The 16,977-nt window shown below is 40.9% G+C and overlaps 1 protein-coding gene across 1 annotated transcript in view; it reads left to right on the top strand.

Annotated features, from left to right (window-relative positions):
* The window catches only part of PLEKHF1 (pleckstrin homology and FYVE domain containing 1), a 63,947-nt gene extending 62,696 nt beyond the window's left edge, over positions 1-1,251 (top strand). Inside the window, exon 3 of the transcript XR_004419052.1 lies at positions 860-1,251. The gene's annotated coding sequence lies outside the window, so the exon portion shown is untranslated. The remainder of the gene's footprint in view (positions 1-859) is intronic.
* The last annotated feature ends 15,726 nt before the right edge of the window (positions 1,252-16,977 follow it).

Below are 16,977 nucleotides of genomic sequence, written 5' to 3'. Positions count from 1 at the left end.
TGAAGTCTCCTAACCATCAAAGGAAGGAATTGTTATCACTATACCAAACCGAATCATTACTTCACTAAAATACACCCGGGTTATTAGGGCTACATCAGTAGGTATTTAGTAAGTCTGTTTTCCAGTATAATAGAAATTACTAAAATGGAAATGTAAGATAAGTGTGTAGGGTAAATATCCTTTCATGCCGTACATGAAATCGCGCTACACTTAGGCAAACACTGACTCAGCTGCAGTCAACAGAAGCCTGGTTCTTCATGGGAATGTGGTTCTTTACGGAAATGTGGCTCTTTACGGGAATCTGGTTCTTTACGGGAATCTGGTTCTTTACGGGAATCTGGTTCTAGGGAATGTGGTTCTTGCAGCCGCTGTTTTAAGATAGCATTGTGCCCGCGGCTGCCAGCCAGGGCTGCTGGACTGTGCCTGTTGCTCTCCCGGGTGAGCACCCAGCGATGCTCCAGTACCAGCAGAGCTCTGTGCTGTGCTGGGCTGTGCTGTGCTGTGCTGGCTCCTGCCGCTGTGTCGGGGCTCCCCGGGTGGGTTTTTCCGCCCAGGTCCCGCTGCCCGGCGGCTCCATCTGGCGGCAGCCGCACCTCGCAGAGCCCGCAGCTCCTCCCGGGCCCGGGGAAAACCCGCAGCTCTTCACGGCTCTGGGATAAACCCGCAGCTCTTCACGGCTCTGGGATAAACTCGCAGCTCGGGAAGGGCCTCCCGAGCACAAACAGGGACAGCTTTGCTCCGGGTACAGGTGTTCGTGTGCTTTTCAATTCTAGGAGCTGGTGGAGTGAGAGCAGTTCAAGGCAATCCTTCTGTACGTCGCATCCTGTCAATAATCTCACTGTATGCTCTCTATATTTAGGGATGGAACATCTCTCCTCGGAGGACAGGCTGAGGGAGCCAGGCCTGCTCAGCCTGAAGAGATGACTGAGAAGGGACCTCATCCCTGTGTCAGTGTCCAAAGGGAGGGGTCAGAGCACGGACCAGGCTCTGCTCCATGGGGCTCAGCAATGGGACAGGAGCAACAGGCAGGAACTGACCCAGGAAGTTCCACCTGAAGATGAGGAAGAACTTTCATGTGCACTGAACAGCTGCCCATGGAGGGTGTGGTGTGTCCCTCCCTGAGGACATTCCAGAACTGTCTGGACACAATCCTGGGCCACTGCTCTGTGATGGCTCTGTTTGAGCAGGGAGCTGGGGCCAGATGACCCACTGTGCTCCCTTCCAACCTGACCCATTCTGTGATTCTGTATTCACTGCACTGAGCTGGGCTCTTAATAAATACTAGATATCATTGCTCTTCCCCCATCCCTTTTATCAGCATTGATTCACTATTTCATTTCCTGTATCAGGATGTTTTATATGTTTTTCCTCTTCAGGTTACTAGGATCTCCATGCTTTTAAAAATCAAGATAAAAACCACATTTCCTTTTATTCCCAAAAATCTTCATTATGTGTCAAAAGCAGGCATCAGAAATCAGTCACAGCAGTGGTGCACTGGCATTCTGGTCTGATGAGCCACTCGGCAGATTTCTGTCATGGGCTTAGCTAACATACAGCAGAACCAAAAATGACTGCAAGCCCCTTCAGTCTGTTCTCAGCCTCATGTTTGCACAGCTTTTGACATACTAAGAGATAGGCCAAGGGGCACCAAAAACTATTTCAGCTGCAGATGGGCTGTTGCTACCAAAACAATGAGTCATTCTGGCTTTCAGCCTGTCCTTTATTACATCTTGAGAAAATGCTCATCAGAAGCAGTCTAGAGAAACTGTCCAGAAACACATGATCCAATTATCTGAAATACCTATTACCTGCACAGGAAACTCTGAGATTTTTTTTTTTTTTCAAGATAAGACAATCTTGTTGCACAGAAAAAAAATTTGTTTCTCTACATTTTATTCTATGCTAGAGATTCCTGGAGAAAACATGAGGATTAGGCAGAATGTGACAGAATTAGTGCCATCATTTCATCTAGTTGGACTTTTTTTGTTTCCTAAAATCTTGAAGTTTTTTATCATCACAATGTCAGGACAAAAAAATCATTCAAACTTGAGGCGTGCATGAAGTAATATTGATCTGTTTGTCTAACTTTGCAAAGCACCTAAAATGACTCTCAAGGTTTCCCTTTTGTATCATTGCATTGCTTGGATATGAGTGAGGATGGTTTAATTTACAATGTTAGATCAAAGCAAAGAGAAAAGAAAAAGGAAGAAATGTCATGTGTTCTCCAGAACATGTGGTGGGAGTGGTCCATAGAGAAGAAAAAGGATGGAAGATACAAAGAAGCAAGTTTCTAATCACATCCTAGTTTAGGAGGGTATGAGATTTTTGTCATTTTCCCCCAAAGTCTGTAAAACCCTGTGTTGCAGTGATGAAAAGCTGCTTTGCTTATCCCTGTCTCTGATGTCTTGGGCTCCAGACAACTTTCATCTCTCCCTAGGTACTGTAATACCCTGGTATGTGTGCTCTTACAGTGTCACAGCAATCACAGCAGCTGTTCTGGAAGAGTCTGCCACTTCTGCTTCGTATTACAGCGATCATTTGAACCTTCCCTTCTTGACAACACAACAGTTTTATAACTTCTGAGCTCCTCATATTATACTTAGGATTGCCAGGAGAATGGTGAGCTTTCACAAGATCAAACAAGGCACAACTGTATCAAAAAAGATAATTAATATGGAAGTAATGCTACAGCATTTAAATCCTCAGAGCTACTTAGTAAGGGAAATTTGCAATTGCAGAGTGGCTTTTTTAAAGGAAGGAGAAAAGGCAACATTTCAAAAAGCAGGAACATAACTCCAGTTGTCACCTATTAACACTCTTTACCCCTGAGCTGGAAGGTGTAAATAATGTAGTAGAAATGACCAAATCACTGCAGGAAGACACAATAGCAGGTTAACTGAGATCCACTACAAGCAAAGCATATGCTTGATGGCAAATCTTTTCCCATTTCCTACATTAGATATTCATCGGGGTCTGACTTCTAATTGAATGCAAATAAAGAATAACAGGTTTTTGCATATGAAGTGAAGCTATAGAACATCTGCCTCTTCACAGCCTTTCAATGTACCTTATGTGATATTAAGCAAGGAAGAGGTTTGCCTCATCAGCTTGTAAGAAAGGGTGAATTTGAAGAAGAGTGTGACAGACCTAAATCATTCTACTGCTGCTGTTAAAGGTGTCTCTTTGATCTCCCCACGTACTCCTAGGTGATAAAATGCCAAGTTGGGCAAAATCAGTTTCAATGCCAAAAAGATGGACTGCTGGTGCAGAAGGTCACAAAACACTATTAATTGCCTTATATCATCTCAGTCTTGAAAGATGATCCAAAAATATAGGCTGGTGCTTTGGAACAGACATACATTGCTAGCTAGCACTGTCCAAGCAAGCTGTTAAAGGTACTTCAGGCATGTTCTTACCTGCAAATGGAATTACCTATCTCCTAATCTTTTAGCCTCTTTTACAGTAGTAATTTATGCTGTTTTTTTACTTCCTCAGCAACCTAATTCACTAATTGTGTTTACTGGTATAGTCATTTTGTGACCTTTTCAGAAAAAAGCTACAGCAATCTGAATGTAAAAGTCAGTGTCCTGAAATTAGCTTACATGTTTATAGGTTATAGCATGGACGAACACTGATGTGGAAATAAAAACCTGGTGAAAAAATTGCTGCACAAAATACCAGAGAGGAGCTAGAAAGATTCCCAGAGAGGAGCTAAAAAAACCTCCATCTCCTAGAGCCACTCTTTTGCAGAGTGTGTCTAAAACAGTGCACCTGAGGTTTTGTCAAAACTCTAATTAAAGGACATACATAATTTAGACAAACGTCAAAATCAGATCTAAAATGCCTACTGTACATTCAGTTAAGGGACAAAACATTTGAGTATCAAGGATGGATGACATTTGAAGGTGCCGGGAATAACATCAGCAATACATTCCATGCTTGGTACTATTCAGTGGGGTAAAAAAATGTGCACTGGTGCTTCTGGAGTCTGAGAACAGTAAGTGTCCACTGTGTTAATTCTGGCCCTCAACACACATTACTTTGGAGACACACTTTGAGTGCAAAGAAGCTGATTTCAGTCCCATCAGAACCAAGGGTCCTTGGCTGGCTTCACTTCCAACCTTACACCCACTCCAGAGGTACCAAATAAGAGCCCCAGTTTTCCAAAGGAACACAAACCATTTCCTCCAGTATTCCTGGATATGGGTTCTGATAATGTGGCAGGCAGGAGGGGAAGTCACAGGCAACTGGGTAGTAGACTGAAAGAGGCCATCTTGTACAGATTACATTACCTGATTTTCTTTTATTGTGGTAAGTTGGAGGCAAAAAGATGAAAAGGTGAATTTGAATCACTCTCTACAATGATGGACCAGATTTGAAGCTTCCAGAAGTCTGCAAATTCTCAAATAGGTTAAAATGGGATTTTCAGCCTTACAGTCTTTCAGTTTAGCAGATTTTAATACTGTCTCCTGGGTCACCCCTCAGTGTCACATGCAAGGACAAAGGATCCCTCTGGGATCACATAATGCCTATGTGGCTGCAACAGGGTTCTCTGAAGAACTAAGCTAAATGAAGAGCAGAGTAGTCTTTAAATAACATTAATATTGTCCTCTAACATGAGCTAGACTTTGGAAACAAAATGAACTGGAAGCCTTGCAAACTACAAAGGGACCTTTTGCTGGCTTTCTGCAGCCCTCATCTTGGGAGCCACTGCTTTAAAAATGTCACAAATTACTGTGTCAGGAGTGATGTGCATGCAAAATCAGTAATTGCCATAACTTGTAAAGAGCAGCTAATACTGAATGGCTTTACGGACAACAGTGTGTGTTTACACAATCCCAAGAGGCAAGTGCCACTGGAGGAGAGGGCACTGCCCAGGCAGGTGACTGAATGCTAGAAAGGGAAAGAACTGGGCAGCTCTTCCTCTACAATAAATTCTAGGAAATTCTTTATTCTTCCCTAAGCAGACAAACATTATGTTTCCAAAGTCTGCAGGAAAGACTCACAGCAGGATGTGCCAATTCCATCAATATCATGGAAGAATAAAATGCCAAGAGTTTGCTGCAGTTAGAATAAACAACTGTCTTAAATTTCTGACAAACAGTAGCTGTGTCTCTGCTAGTATTTGAGATGTGTGTAAGATGTTGTTAGGGTACACATCCACAGCATCATTACTCTTTTTTTTTCAGCCGATATTCCCATCATGCCCCAGAGGTGACAAAAGGAAATACTGAGTCCAAACCTGAGAACAGAGTCTCATGAAAGCAAGAAATTATGCCATCTACTGAAGAGATTTTCTCCAGAAAGATCACAGGTCTCATGCTTTAGTCATGGCCTGTTCCTTTGCCAGCAGGTTCACTGCGAGCTAAGTGATTTCTTTCACGTAAGCTGCTCACGAGGACTACTGAAACCTCCAGGCTTACAGTGCACAAACAATGGGAGAAAAGCTGCTTCAAATAATACACCCAGACAATGGAGTTGCCATTATGGTAGCAATGCAAAATATAGCCAGGGATTTAAATGAAACGGGTGATATCTGTGTACTTTGGAGGGCTCACGTGTGCCAAATTTGGCAGCATGAGTGTTCATATGGCTTGTTGCTCCACCCCTTGAACAATGAGGCTAAACCCCATATGTGCAGGAGTTGGTAGAGCACAAGCAGTTTTGCTAATCATGCTGCATGCAAAAGCAAGAAGACAAAGGAAACTAGTAATGCTTAGACTAGCATTGGGGAAATAATTAAGCATGAATGAAATATTGTATGTGGATTTGAAATGAATGTTCTCTGAAACAATTGTGCTGTTTCAGTTGTGCTGCTTTCCCCCCTAAGTTTTCACAAAGTAATTTGCATGTCATTTAAATAAATACCATAAATTATTGCAAACTTTTTGTTTTTATTTACATAAAACAAAACACTAATTTCCATTATTGTTTGGATTACCTGACAAGAGTGAAATGCAGGGGTCTGAGAGGAACTCTGCCTCTCCCCAAAGTATTACAGATTTCTCATGCGTGAGAGAACCAGGAAGCAGGACCCCATATTCAGCTTTGCCTTACATAGACAAGGAATGCTCTGTACATGAAACAGAGACATGGGATCAGATCTTCCAGCTGGGCCAAGCTGCAGCTCATATTGCTTTCACTTTCCTTCAGTGTCATGCACACATCACCTATTTGGTTTCACCTCTGATAAATATTTGCCTTCCTTCTTGACTACCTAGTTACAATTCTTTGTCAGATTCCTTCTCAAACCTGCGTTCTCCTCTCACCCCATCATGGGGTCAACAGCAACTAATTCAGAACCCTTGACAGTCTGTGTGTTTAGACAAATCAGAAGAAAACAAATGACTGAAATACAGAAATCCAGGAAAAACTGAGTGGATGACAGCCTGAAAAGTTAGGAAGGTGTACACAACTCTGCAGGATCATAGGGAGCCTGATGGCAACTCAAAACTAAACACAGGTACCACCATCTGTGACCTAACATCCTGCAAAAGGAGGAATTTAATACAAAGCATGAATGTTAATGTTCTGGCTATAAGAGAGTAAATGACCATTCGTGCTTCTGACCTATGAAATCTGCCTGCAGCTTTCCTCCACAATGCTTTTGTTTAAATGGGAACCCAAGAGATATTTCTCACTCTTCTCATATGACCCTAGGCTGCTTTTCCACATGTTATTAAACATGTCAAACATCATAGATTGCAAGCCAGATGAATTCATTATACAGATGTTCTTTTCACAGAGGACTAGCCTGTAGTCTCAGTTTCTAAGATTGTTTTTTGCTTTATAAACCCATTTCCTATCTTGGATACAAAGGCATTTAGGCATTTACTTTCCTGGACTTTGCTTATTGTAGTCCTAAGATGTGTTTCACCACAAAGGAAATAAAATTGACTGGGTGTAACTTCATGGTTTCCAGATATCACTAGGGTGTGCTGTAGATCATGAAATTTCAGTAAAGCACCATTAACAGGGAAAAATCTAGCTGCTATAATAAATACTTTAAATTAATTACAAACACAGATGCAGCTCTCCACTGACTTGAATTCCTCTTAAAACATAATACACACTCAAGAGAGGTAATGTAACATCTAAACAATTTAAAACATTTTTGTACACAGGCTTGGTCAGCAGTCTAGCAGAAAACCAGAGTCATGCAGATAATCACACACCTAAACTGCATGTAGGTAACTAAAATTCAAGCATGCAGCCTGGTGGGAATTGAAAAAACAGGACTGAAACCAATGTCAACAACATTGATTAACAAGCAATAACACTGTAAAGCTTTCTCTGATAAAAAAAGAAAGAAACAAAAAAGAGTGTGTATAAAGTCATCAAAACTCACAAAGGTAGTGCAGACTGAGGGGATGAATTGTAGTTATTTATACAAATTAATTAATATACACAATGTTGCTGAAGTTTCCAGTGAGGATAACAGTCGGACTGAACCAAATTCATCATAGGAGACTGCACCTCTTGAGTGTCAGCTCGTAGTAAAAGAGGAGGAGGCTGCAGCTTCAGGAGGAAGGAAGGCATCAGCTCCCACTTCCAGGCCCTGCAGGAGCTGGGAACTCTTGTCACAAACTACTCACAGCAGCTGCTCAGCACCTGGGACAAAGCACCTTCCTACCCTTGCAGCTCTTACCTTCATTAAAGAAACACCCTGGCACCCCATCCTTCAGCACCCAGCAGCTCCAAGTGCAGTCATGGAGGAAGCACCAGTCCATGAGAGTGGGATCATGAACCCAGCACAGTGAGCAAGCTGAATCAGAAGAGTTTTTAAGCACAGCTAACTTCAAGCATGTATTTACACCAAAACCCCACAGACTCAAATGCAAATTTAAAAAGAAGCACCTATTGAAACACAAACAAAAACTTAACTGGTTTACTGCTGAGACCCCAACTGTCAAGACATGTCCAGAATGCCATAGTCAGTGGTAACAGCAGACAGAATTATCAAGTGAGGCTTCCAAGCTCCATGAACTGAGTTTGGGAGTCTTACACCATGAACCACATATTCATTATTATAACAAATTGTATTACTATTTGCAGCATCTAGGGAACCCCAATCAGGGCTCTATTGTGCTACAGACTGTACAAGCACAAGAAAATAGGATGGCTTTTATAATGAGTACATCACAAGCCCCACTACCATAATTAACATTGATTAGCATCGATGCAAACAGCATGGGAAGACAAAGATTGAGCCAGTTTGGAAGCTGAGGTACTCTCTCACCCTTTAAGGTGGCTCCTTTGGTTCCCAAGTGCAGAACAGAGGGGAGGCTGTTTCACTGGGGAAGGCTGCAGTCCCCAGCACTCCCAGGAACACATTCTAGGACATGGGATTCAAAGAGGCATCTTTGTCATTTACTAATTCACTTTCTATCACAGGCAAAAACCACATGGCAGCACCACCATCAATTCTGATAAAAAATGATGGTTGACAGCATCTGATCTACTCCACGTACTAGAAAAGACCCCAAAAGCCAAATTCACTTAAAATGAAATCTCAAAAGAGTGACCTTAATGGACATGGGATGTGTAGCTGCATGTAATAAACTTCCTGCAAAAAACAGCCCTTGCTAGATCTGTAACTATCATATGCATCTCCTCAGCCCAGGTCCATGGCATTTTCCCAGACTTGCTTTGGAAACTAATGCAGTTTTTATTTTTTAACTGTTGACAGTTCTGTAATGCCAGCAAAAAATGGATAGTGTGAAATCATAGGGTTGAATATGTTGATAATGAAATTATCTTCATAACCAAACAAGATTCCAGACTCAAAACCTTCCTATGAACTCTCCTCTCCCCCAAAATGTTTCTACACTTCTTTCCCTGAATAACCTAACAAAATCCAGGCTGGAATTTTACTCCCACATTCAGCACCACGGAAAATATATCCACAGAAAATATATTCACACTAGAAATTTTGCTCAGTTCTCCATGCCATAACCTAACCTGCAGTCTGCTGTCTCTTCAGACTTACTGCTTGTTTCAAGAATTCTCATATGCATTAAACTGAACATGTATGTAAATATTTGCAGGACTAAATTGTAGCCACAATTTCAAATGCAATCAGGATATGTTGTGCTCAACTGTAGTTAGGGTCCAGTGTTTTGCAATTTTTTTGCTGTTCTAGTAAAGTTTCTTAATTTGTTTTTCTTCTAAGCTACTTCCTACAATTTCACTCACAGGGAAATGAAACATAATTCTATAAAGCCTAAAAATAAACTCATATCTGCTAAAAAATTCATCATCTCACTCCCAGGCTTCCACCAGCTGGGCTTGTCTGCTTTAGGTTTGACACCCCTGAGAGCTACAAGCATGACTTACAAAGATGAGCAAGTTTACATGAGAATGATGAAAAGAGCCATTTTTTAATCTTTGCTTTGCCAAAATACCATCCGGGGCATTTATTACTTGAAGACATTTATTTTTGGCAATTTCTCACTCCCTGTTAGTACCGTACTTCCGTTATTTGCAAATCTGGAGAGGTAATACCCAAATCCATATTCTGCTTTTCGTGTACTTCTTTCAAGCTTGCTCATTACATTCATTAAACTATTTAATTCTCAAGGATCTACTGGAGATACAGTGAAGACCCCCTGAACACCAGTTAAGAATAAACCTGTAATGAGAATAAATTAACACACGCATATCAATTGCTACAAGTCCTGGAAGGAGTGAGACCTTTCTACATAAACATCTGCTGCAAAATTAAATCTGATACATTAATAAAAGCCCTCCCCACCCAAACCAAACAATGGACGTGTAACAGTTACTCGATCAGTTAAAAGAATAAACCTTTTAAATAAATAAATTTGCGCTTCACCAATTTATGTCACTGTGGTACTTAAGGCGAAACCTTTTAAAGGAATAGATTTACTGTGCACACAGATCTCCACTGGGTATGTGTAATTATGCAAAGGAAAGGCATTACTTTTAAAGTGGATGAATGGCTGATACTTTTTGATTTACTGCTAGAAACAGAAAAATGGTAATGGCATGAAATAAGCATTTGCAAAACCGTTTTGGCAGACGGAAAATGTTTGATTTACCTAGGGCATCTATCAGGTTCTGTATTTTAGATCAAAGTAGATAAATGGAAAGGCAAATGGATATTTGGAAAAAAAATCTACTGCTTTTCTGTCAGCCCTGCAAGTAAGTTAAATGTTTGAATGAGGAAAAAGCCCAAGGCTCTTTGGATGGAAGGAAATCATGATTCATCACTGCTCTGGCAAGTACAGCTTTCTGTATTTACCTAAAAAGGTGACATGGAAGTCATTGTCATTTTCTCATCCTAGGCTTGATTCTAAGAGGTGATTTTTAAGGCAGTTGGCAGAACTCAGCATTTCCACCTGACACTTGAAGTAGACAATGCATACCCTGGGTCATATTTTCATCTCAACTCCACCTTGTTCACTCTCCTTTCTGGTCTGAATTCCTGTTGGTGAAGAAATTACGTTCTAGGCAAGGCACACAGATGCAAAATCAAAAGCCACTGCCTTCTCAGATCCTTCTGAAATCTGTGCCATAAGAAAGCACCCTGAAGGCAGGGTAAGGCTGACTACAATTACCTGTAACAAGTCAGGAGGATGAAGAACCTGAAATTTCTATGGCAGAATTCTTCCTAGAGGCTCCAGTAAAAAGCACAATTTCTGATTGTGCCATGATCCTGTTCTGAACTCTTCCTACACTGAAATGCATCCCCAGGAGCTGTGTGGTAGAAGCACTGTGTCCAACCCTCCAAGCACCATCAGCCCAGTGCTACATGTGCTGCACAGATGGTCTGAACACGCAGAGTTAATCCAGAGTGTCTGAGTCACATCCAGTTTGTTGTGCTTGTGGAAATCCACAGGAGGGCACACGAGCAGGACCCCCAGCCACATCAGATGCAGTGTGAGTGTGCACACACGTGCAGGGGCACTCCCAGGGAGTGTCAGGTTTGCTCTGCAGGCACGGTAGGATTTGCTCGTGTGCTGAGAAAAGGCTGGGATTACTTGGCATCTGGAAATCCTGACAAACACATAATCCTTGCACATAACCTCTTGACAAAATGTCTGGCATGGATGGGAAGGATATGTCTTGAGAAATTCAGCATATGTCCCTCTGCCTGCTCTGTCAGGAAATGATGGAGAGCAGAATATGGCCTCTCCAGCTCTCTCCACAGCATTATGAACATGAGCAGCAAATCCATCAGCTACTTCTGCATGCATTTATTCTGTGAAAGGGCTGACCAGCTCTTGAAAGGCCAAAGAGCAATCAAAACTCCTATCTTTTGCCTAGACAGGTAAAAAACCAGCAGGGCTTATAATTATACAGGAAGCTGGGTGCTCCCTAGGAGGCAAAATAAACAGATATCTGGTCCTGCTGACTTATATGGCTTGTATTTTTAACTGAGTAGCTTACCCTTGACCACTGAAATACTGGAACAGGTTGCCCTCAGAGGCTGTGGTAACAACTATTCCTGCTTTCAAAAACTGTCTGGACAGATCCTGAGCAGCCTGTTCTCACTGAATGTACTTTGAACTGATGGGTCAGACTAGATGCTCCTTCCAATGTCCACTGTTCTGTAATTCTGTGGTGAAGAACTCTGCCTTCAGCTTTGTAGATGCACTTCCCTTCTAAAAAAAGCAGCTCCGCCTTAAGCCTTGGTTATCACCGTGGACAGAGCTCAAAGATGCTGTGTTTGTGGAGCAGGCCAAATCCTCTGCAGTGATCAGCTAAAAATGACGAAAAAATATGAAGTTTTACCAACAGGAGACCAAGATGCATGATGCTGGCCCTCTGCTTCATCCCAATACCTGTGACTGCTAAACAGCCCCTATACAAAGGGTTTGACATGCACAGCTCCACAGATGAGCACAAAGCCAACACATCTTCACAGCAGGCTCAGCAACCAGCACCCAGACCTCTTGTGCCCACACACCCCTCAGTCTCCCCAAGCCTATCTTTAGTTATGTCTCTCTGAAGTAACAATCCCCCTATACAGACTTTCACATAAACTCCTAAAATCAAGACTCATGACTTCAAGGCCACCAAAGGCAGGATGCTTGCACACCCATAAGTCAACGTACTCTGCAAGCTGAAGATTTGTGCACATCCAGGGCTAGCTGGAAATTTTACACTTTGTCTGTAGAAAAAGCTTCCATGCAAGGAAAAAAATAAGTGTTAAAATATTGAGCCAGAAGTAAGGCCAGATCATATTTCTCCTCCTGTAATAAATCAGCACTATATGTATATATTAAATCCAATCCCTTGATGTGTCCAGTTTCAGTAATAAAAACTTAGTGAGCAGGGCAAAAGTTATTGGGTGGAGATCAATATTCTTGCTTGTTGTCCTTGATTGGCAATAATGTGACGCTTTCTCCTTGACTGTAAGAGGTGCTTTTGTGATTTGGGAGCATAAAGAAATTCTGTACTTGACAGATTTATACAGTAGGAATACGCTAATGTCCTTTGACCCGCTTAAGAATAAATATGACCTACCAAATTGTCATTTTTATGGGTATTTACAACTGAGGCACTTTGTAAACCTTAGAACTAATATTTCCCAAAGGAAATCTGTGCTCTCGAATCTTGATAAATTATTGAAAAATACAAGCTACTACCAGCCCTACAAATTTTCTCTTCTCTTTCTCCTATATTTGGTTACATTGGAGTTGTCAAAGCAGACTGGGCCACTGATCTATTTCACCAGGTATGCTGCTGCATGCTTAGTAATTCAGAGAAATCCTATAGAATATTTGGCTATTTGATAGAGGTAGTGCAAAAGAAAAAAATTCCTAAAACTTGAAGGTTTTCAGTGCATGACTGAAATATTAGTTATAGAATTCTTTAAACTCTCCAATTACTGTTAGAAGAATATTACAAACTATAATTTTCATAGCCCAAATGCCACCAGCTGCATTTGCTCTCATAAATGCTTCAGCTGACAAACAAATAACATCAGGAGTAGAATAAAGCAGCCCGATTCACCCAGATGCCAGTGCTCACAGCCTTGTGGGTGTAATGCAGATATTCCTTAAATTTAATAATTGTTGCTAACCAATATCCCTAGTTCCTTAACTCAGCAGGCCAAGTGACCAGAAGCCTTCACTTAATTGCTGTATCTCAGCTCCACCTCACCTCACCTTCCCACCTAACTTGCCATACAAATTTTTTCCACCACATTTACACTGTCCTTGCCCTCAAAGGTTTCAGAAAAGACAAAGCAATTTCCCACAGAGATGGGAATTGGTGAGCTGAGGACCTCTGCACTTCAGAATCCTCCTCTGAAGAGGAAGATGACAGCACACTACTGTCTCTATAGCTTGGTCTGAAGGAAAGAGAAGTTTCTAACACAAAACGGATTATTGTGTCATCCATACCAGAGTTATGAAAGCTGTTTCATTCTATCCTTATTTGCCATCTGAAAATTGCCTAAGAGGACTGCTCAGGACAGTAACTAAGGCATGAGCCTTAGAGAAGCTTCTTGTTTCACTCCTTGGTTACATCCCTGCACAACAGTACCAGAAGCTCTCAAAGGCTTTCAACACCCCAGATTTTGAGTAAAGCATCATCACTCAGCTCTACTTTTACTCCATTTCTAAGGGCAGCTGCTTTTCTGTTTTTCTTTGCGCATCTGTGGACAACAAAATCTTTTCTCTCTCACAAGAATGTCTTCATTAAGTCAGTTTCTGCCTTCAGCTTATTCTTGTGCATACTGTAATCTGTGTATATGCACAAGAAAGGCTTGAGAAGCAGACTGAAAAAACAGGAAGCTGGAATAAACAATGAGGCAGGAACTGAAGGAAACTTAAGCATCTTTTCTTGCCCTTATTGTGCTGCCTTCCTTTTCATCCTTGTTTACTGCTGAATTTGGGATTCCTCCTACATTTGTATCAAACACAATTTCAGTGTTCTGTTTTGTGATCTCTTTCTGAAGCAATATGACACAGCACATCTAACACAGTGACCAGGCAAAAAGTCAAACAATTCTGAGTTAAACTACTACCCTGAGCACTTGGTTTCACATCAGATTTGTCAAATTTTTGACAAATAAATTTTTACTTTTTTTTACATTTAACTTACATTTTTTCCATTTAGTGCTGTTCACTGAGTAATAAAAAGGTCCTGTATACCCACCAGCTCCTACTCCCTACACTGAATATTCCATCTGCCTTTGCACAGGTGGAAGGACAGAGGGAGAAATTGCATTTTAATAGACAAAACACCCAGCAGCCCAGTAATCCATGCACCAAACAGCATCTCTGCCCCAATCATGAATGTCCCTCATTCATTCATCACTCCTTTTTAAAGGACTGACATCCTTTTAAAAAAGAAATTATGAAACACTAACATTTGCTGGCTGACACTGAATTTACTTTATGAAACAATGAAAATTTGAGTGACAGGAAAGAGAGGAGTTAAACATAGATAGAGAGTAATAGTTTCAGCCCAAATCAGCAAAATCCCTTTTTAGCACCTTGAAAAATACCTATTTAAGATGATAAAATTTTTTAATCAAGGTAATTACCCTCACACATCTTTTCCTATCCTTAAGTGTTTAACAAGAAACATCTTAGGCTCTCCTTAGCTCTACCACTTCTAAAGCTTCTAACTGTAAGCAAAGAAACAGATTATGTTGTGAATTGCAATCCTTTTACCTCATTTACCTCATGTGAAAGACTTTTCCTACCTTTAATTATCTGTGCCTTTAAAGATTAGGGTGAAAAAACATCTACTACTCTCCAGATTTCACTAGAGACCAGCTGGCCTTTTGGTTTGGCTGCACCAGGGGAGGTTTAGGTTGGATATTAGGAAAAACATCTTCACTGCAGGGGTGGTCAATCCTGCTACACACCATGGCATCTCAGCCCAGTTCTCCACCCCTTCTGAAAAATACATCCTTTAGGTCACAGAGATGAGCACTGTAAATGCACAAGAATTTAAGTCACTTAATTTAAGTCACCTTTAAAGGTTTTTTAGATACATGCACCTAAATCTGCTCTTGAACCAAAGGGCTGTGACTTCCAAGTCTGGATTTCTCTACCAGCACCCTTCCCATACTGCCATGAGTACCTTGCAAAGCTTTCACTTATGATAATGTCTCCCTAAGCATAAATACATTAAAGACAATCTTGGAAACACAACCTAGGTGCAAATTCACAAAGTCTTAACTGCAAACAACCTGAAAATAGAGCAAACACCCCCACTTCTCCCAGGAGAGCCATGCATTGCAGCAACTTGTCGAGGACTTCAAGATTCTACTAAAGCCAAATATTTTGGTTTCACTTGCCCTTCCTGCTCTGCCAGGGCCTGTCTGCGAGTTCTCACATTCCTCAGTCTCCCCCTAGTGAGGAGTGTGCTGGGATAGGTGTGGGAAACAAGAACTGCACTCCAACTTGTGATCAGTGAGTCTGCGGAGTCAAAATAACGGATGAAAGAACAGCCCAGCACTTGGATCAGCTGATAAAATGATACTAAGGAAAATCTTATAAGTTTAAAAATTTTCAGAACCAAAATAGAAAGAAAGATGGGTCTTTACTTAAGTCCACCTAAAAATACTTGTTTTATGGATGGAAAGATTGATACATTGATTTAGACCACTATTATTAGTGCTGCTAATATTTTATTTATCTATAATTTCATGAAAGAGAATCTATTTCACTATGTGTCTTTCCTGGTCTAAAGGTGATACTGAATCCTCGTATAAAATAATTTTTCTACACAAATGGACACTTACATTCTCTGCTGGTTCATAGGTTAACAGGAGGATCCACCTGTGAAGTTTGAATGAGCAATTACCATTATATTTTCACAACCTATTGTTATTTTTCTTTCTGCTCAGCACAGAACAGACACAAGTAAGAACAGTAAGTATGCAAGAGCAAAACCTGAGAGAAAGAAGAGATCCAACAAGAAATGGAGGCCACTATGTGACATTTTAAAAGGGCAAATCGAAAGCAATCAACACCCAACAAAACGCTCAGTGTAAGATGAGGTGATGGCTTAGGATATACTTAGGGTGGTGTAATGAGGCTAACAAGTGCTGTGTGTTTTAATGTAAATTAACACAAGATAATCTCTTCACATATTTAAGTGATGCACTTCAAGTTAATTAATACATATTTAATAGAAGTCTTCTTGAACAGCTGTTATTTACTTCTGGAGTTTCTACACATTAGCACTGGCTGCTTTGTTCTGCTCTGAAGTTGTTCATGCTCCAAAGTACTTTAACAACTTGGGCTGTATAAAAATTGAACAGTCTTCCCAAAAGAGTCAGCCCTACTGATAACTTAATATTTTCACATTAAATAATCAAACACTTGCTGAACAAAAGGTCAAATTCTACTTACAGCATCTGTGTGGAAAAGGCAAGCAGATGCTTAATGCTGCTAGACAGATACATTTGGCACAAAGAATGATACAGAGCTGGTGATCAGTCACATTTTCAGGCTTGAAAATCAGCTTTCCTTTTTCTTCTGTTTCCTAAATTCTGCACTTACCTTTCATATGTATCAATATAGACCCAGATTATGACCTGTTCCTTCCACAAGTGCTGGTGTTGTTTACACAGTGCTGTGCTAGCTGATATTCTGGCACTGGAAATGCTGTCTACAGTATTGACTGCATTACTTTGGGTATTACACCAACTTATTGAGGCTTCTGCCTTCAGCACTGTGTATAACATTACTGCCTTCAGACCTTGCAACCAGCACTGAGGAAGCTCTCACTTACCCCCTCCTTTTATTCAGATGAAAACCCATTTGAGTTTCAGGCACTTCTGAGTTTTTAGGATGTGCTTAAAGAGAAACCAATACAAAAAATACATTGGCAAACACAAAATTCTCATACTCACAATGGTGAATGTGACTTTTGACAACAGGCACCAGTTTCTTTGAAAACAACTATCACCACTGAACAATCCTTATTGGTATATCTTGTAGTTTTCAGCTGACTAAAGATTTTTACTCTTGTGGCACAAGAGCA

This window comes from Catharus ustulatus, chromosome 11 (genome assembly GCF_009819885.2).
Source record: "Catharus ustulatus isolate bCatUst1 chromosome 11, bCatUst1.pri.v2, whole genome shotgun sequence".
NCBI classification, from domain to species: Eukaryota; Metazoa; Chordata; class Aves; order Passeriformes; family Turdidae; genus Catharus; species Catharus ustulatus.
This window is presented reverse-complemented; position numbering and strand designations above follow the sequence as displayed.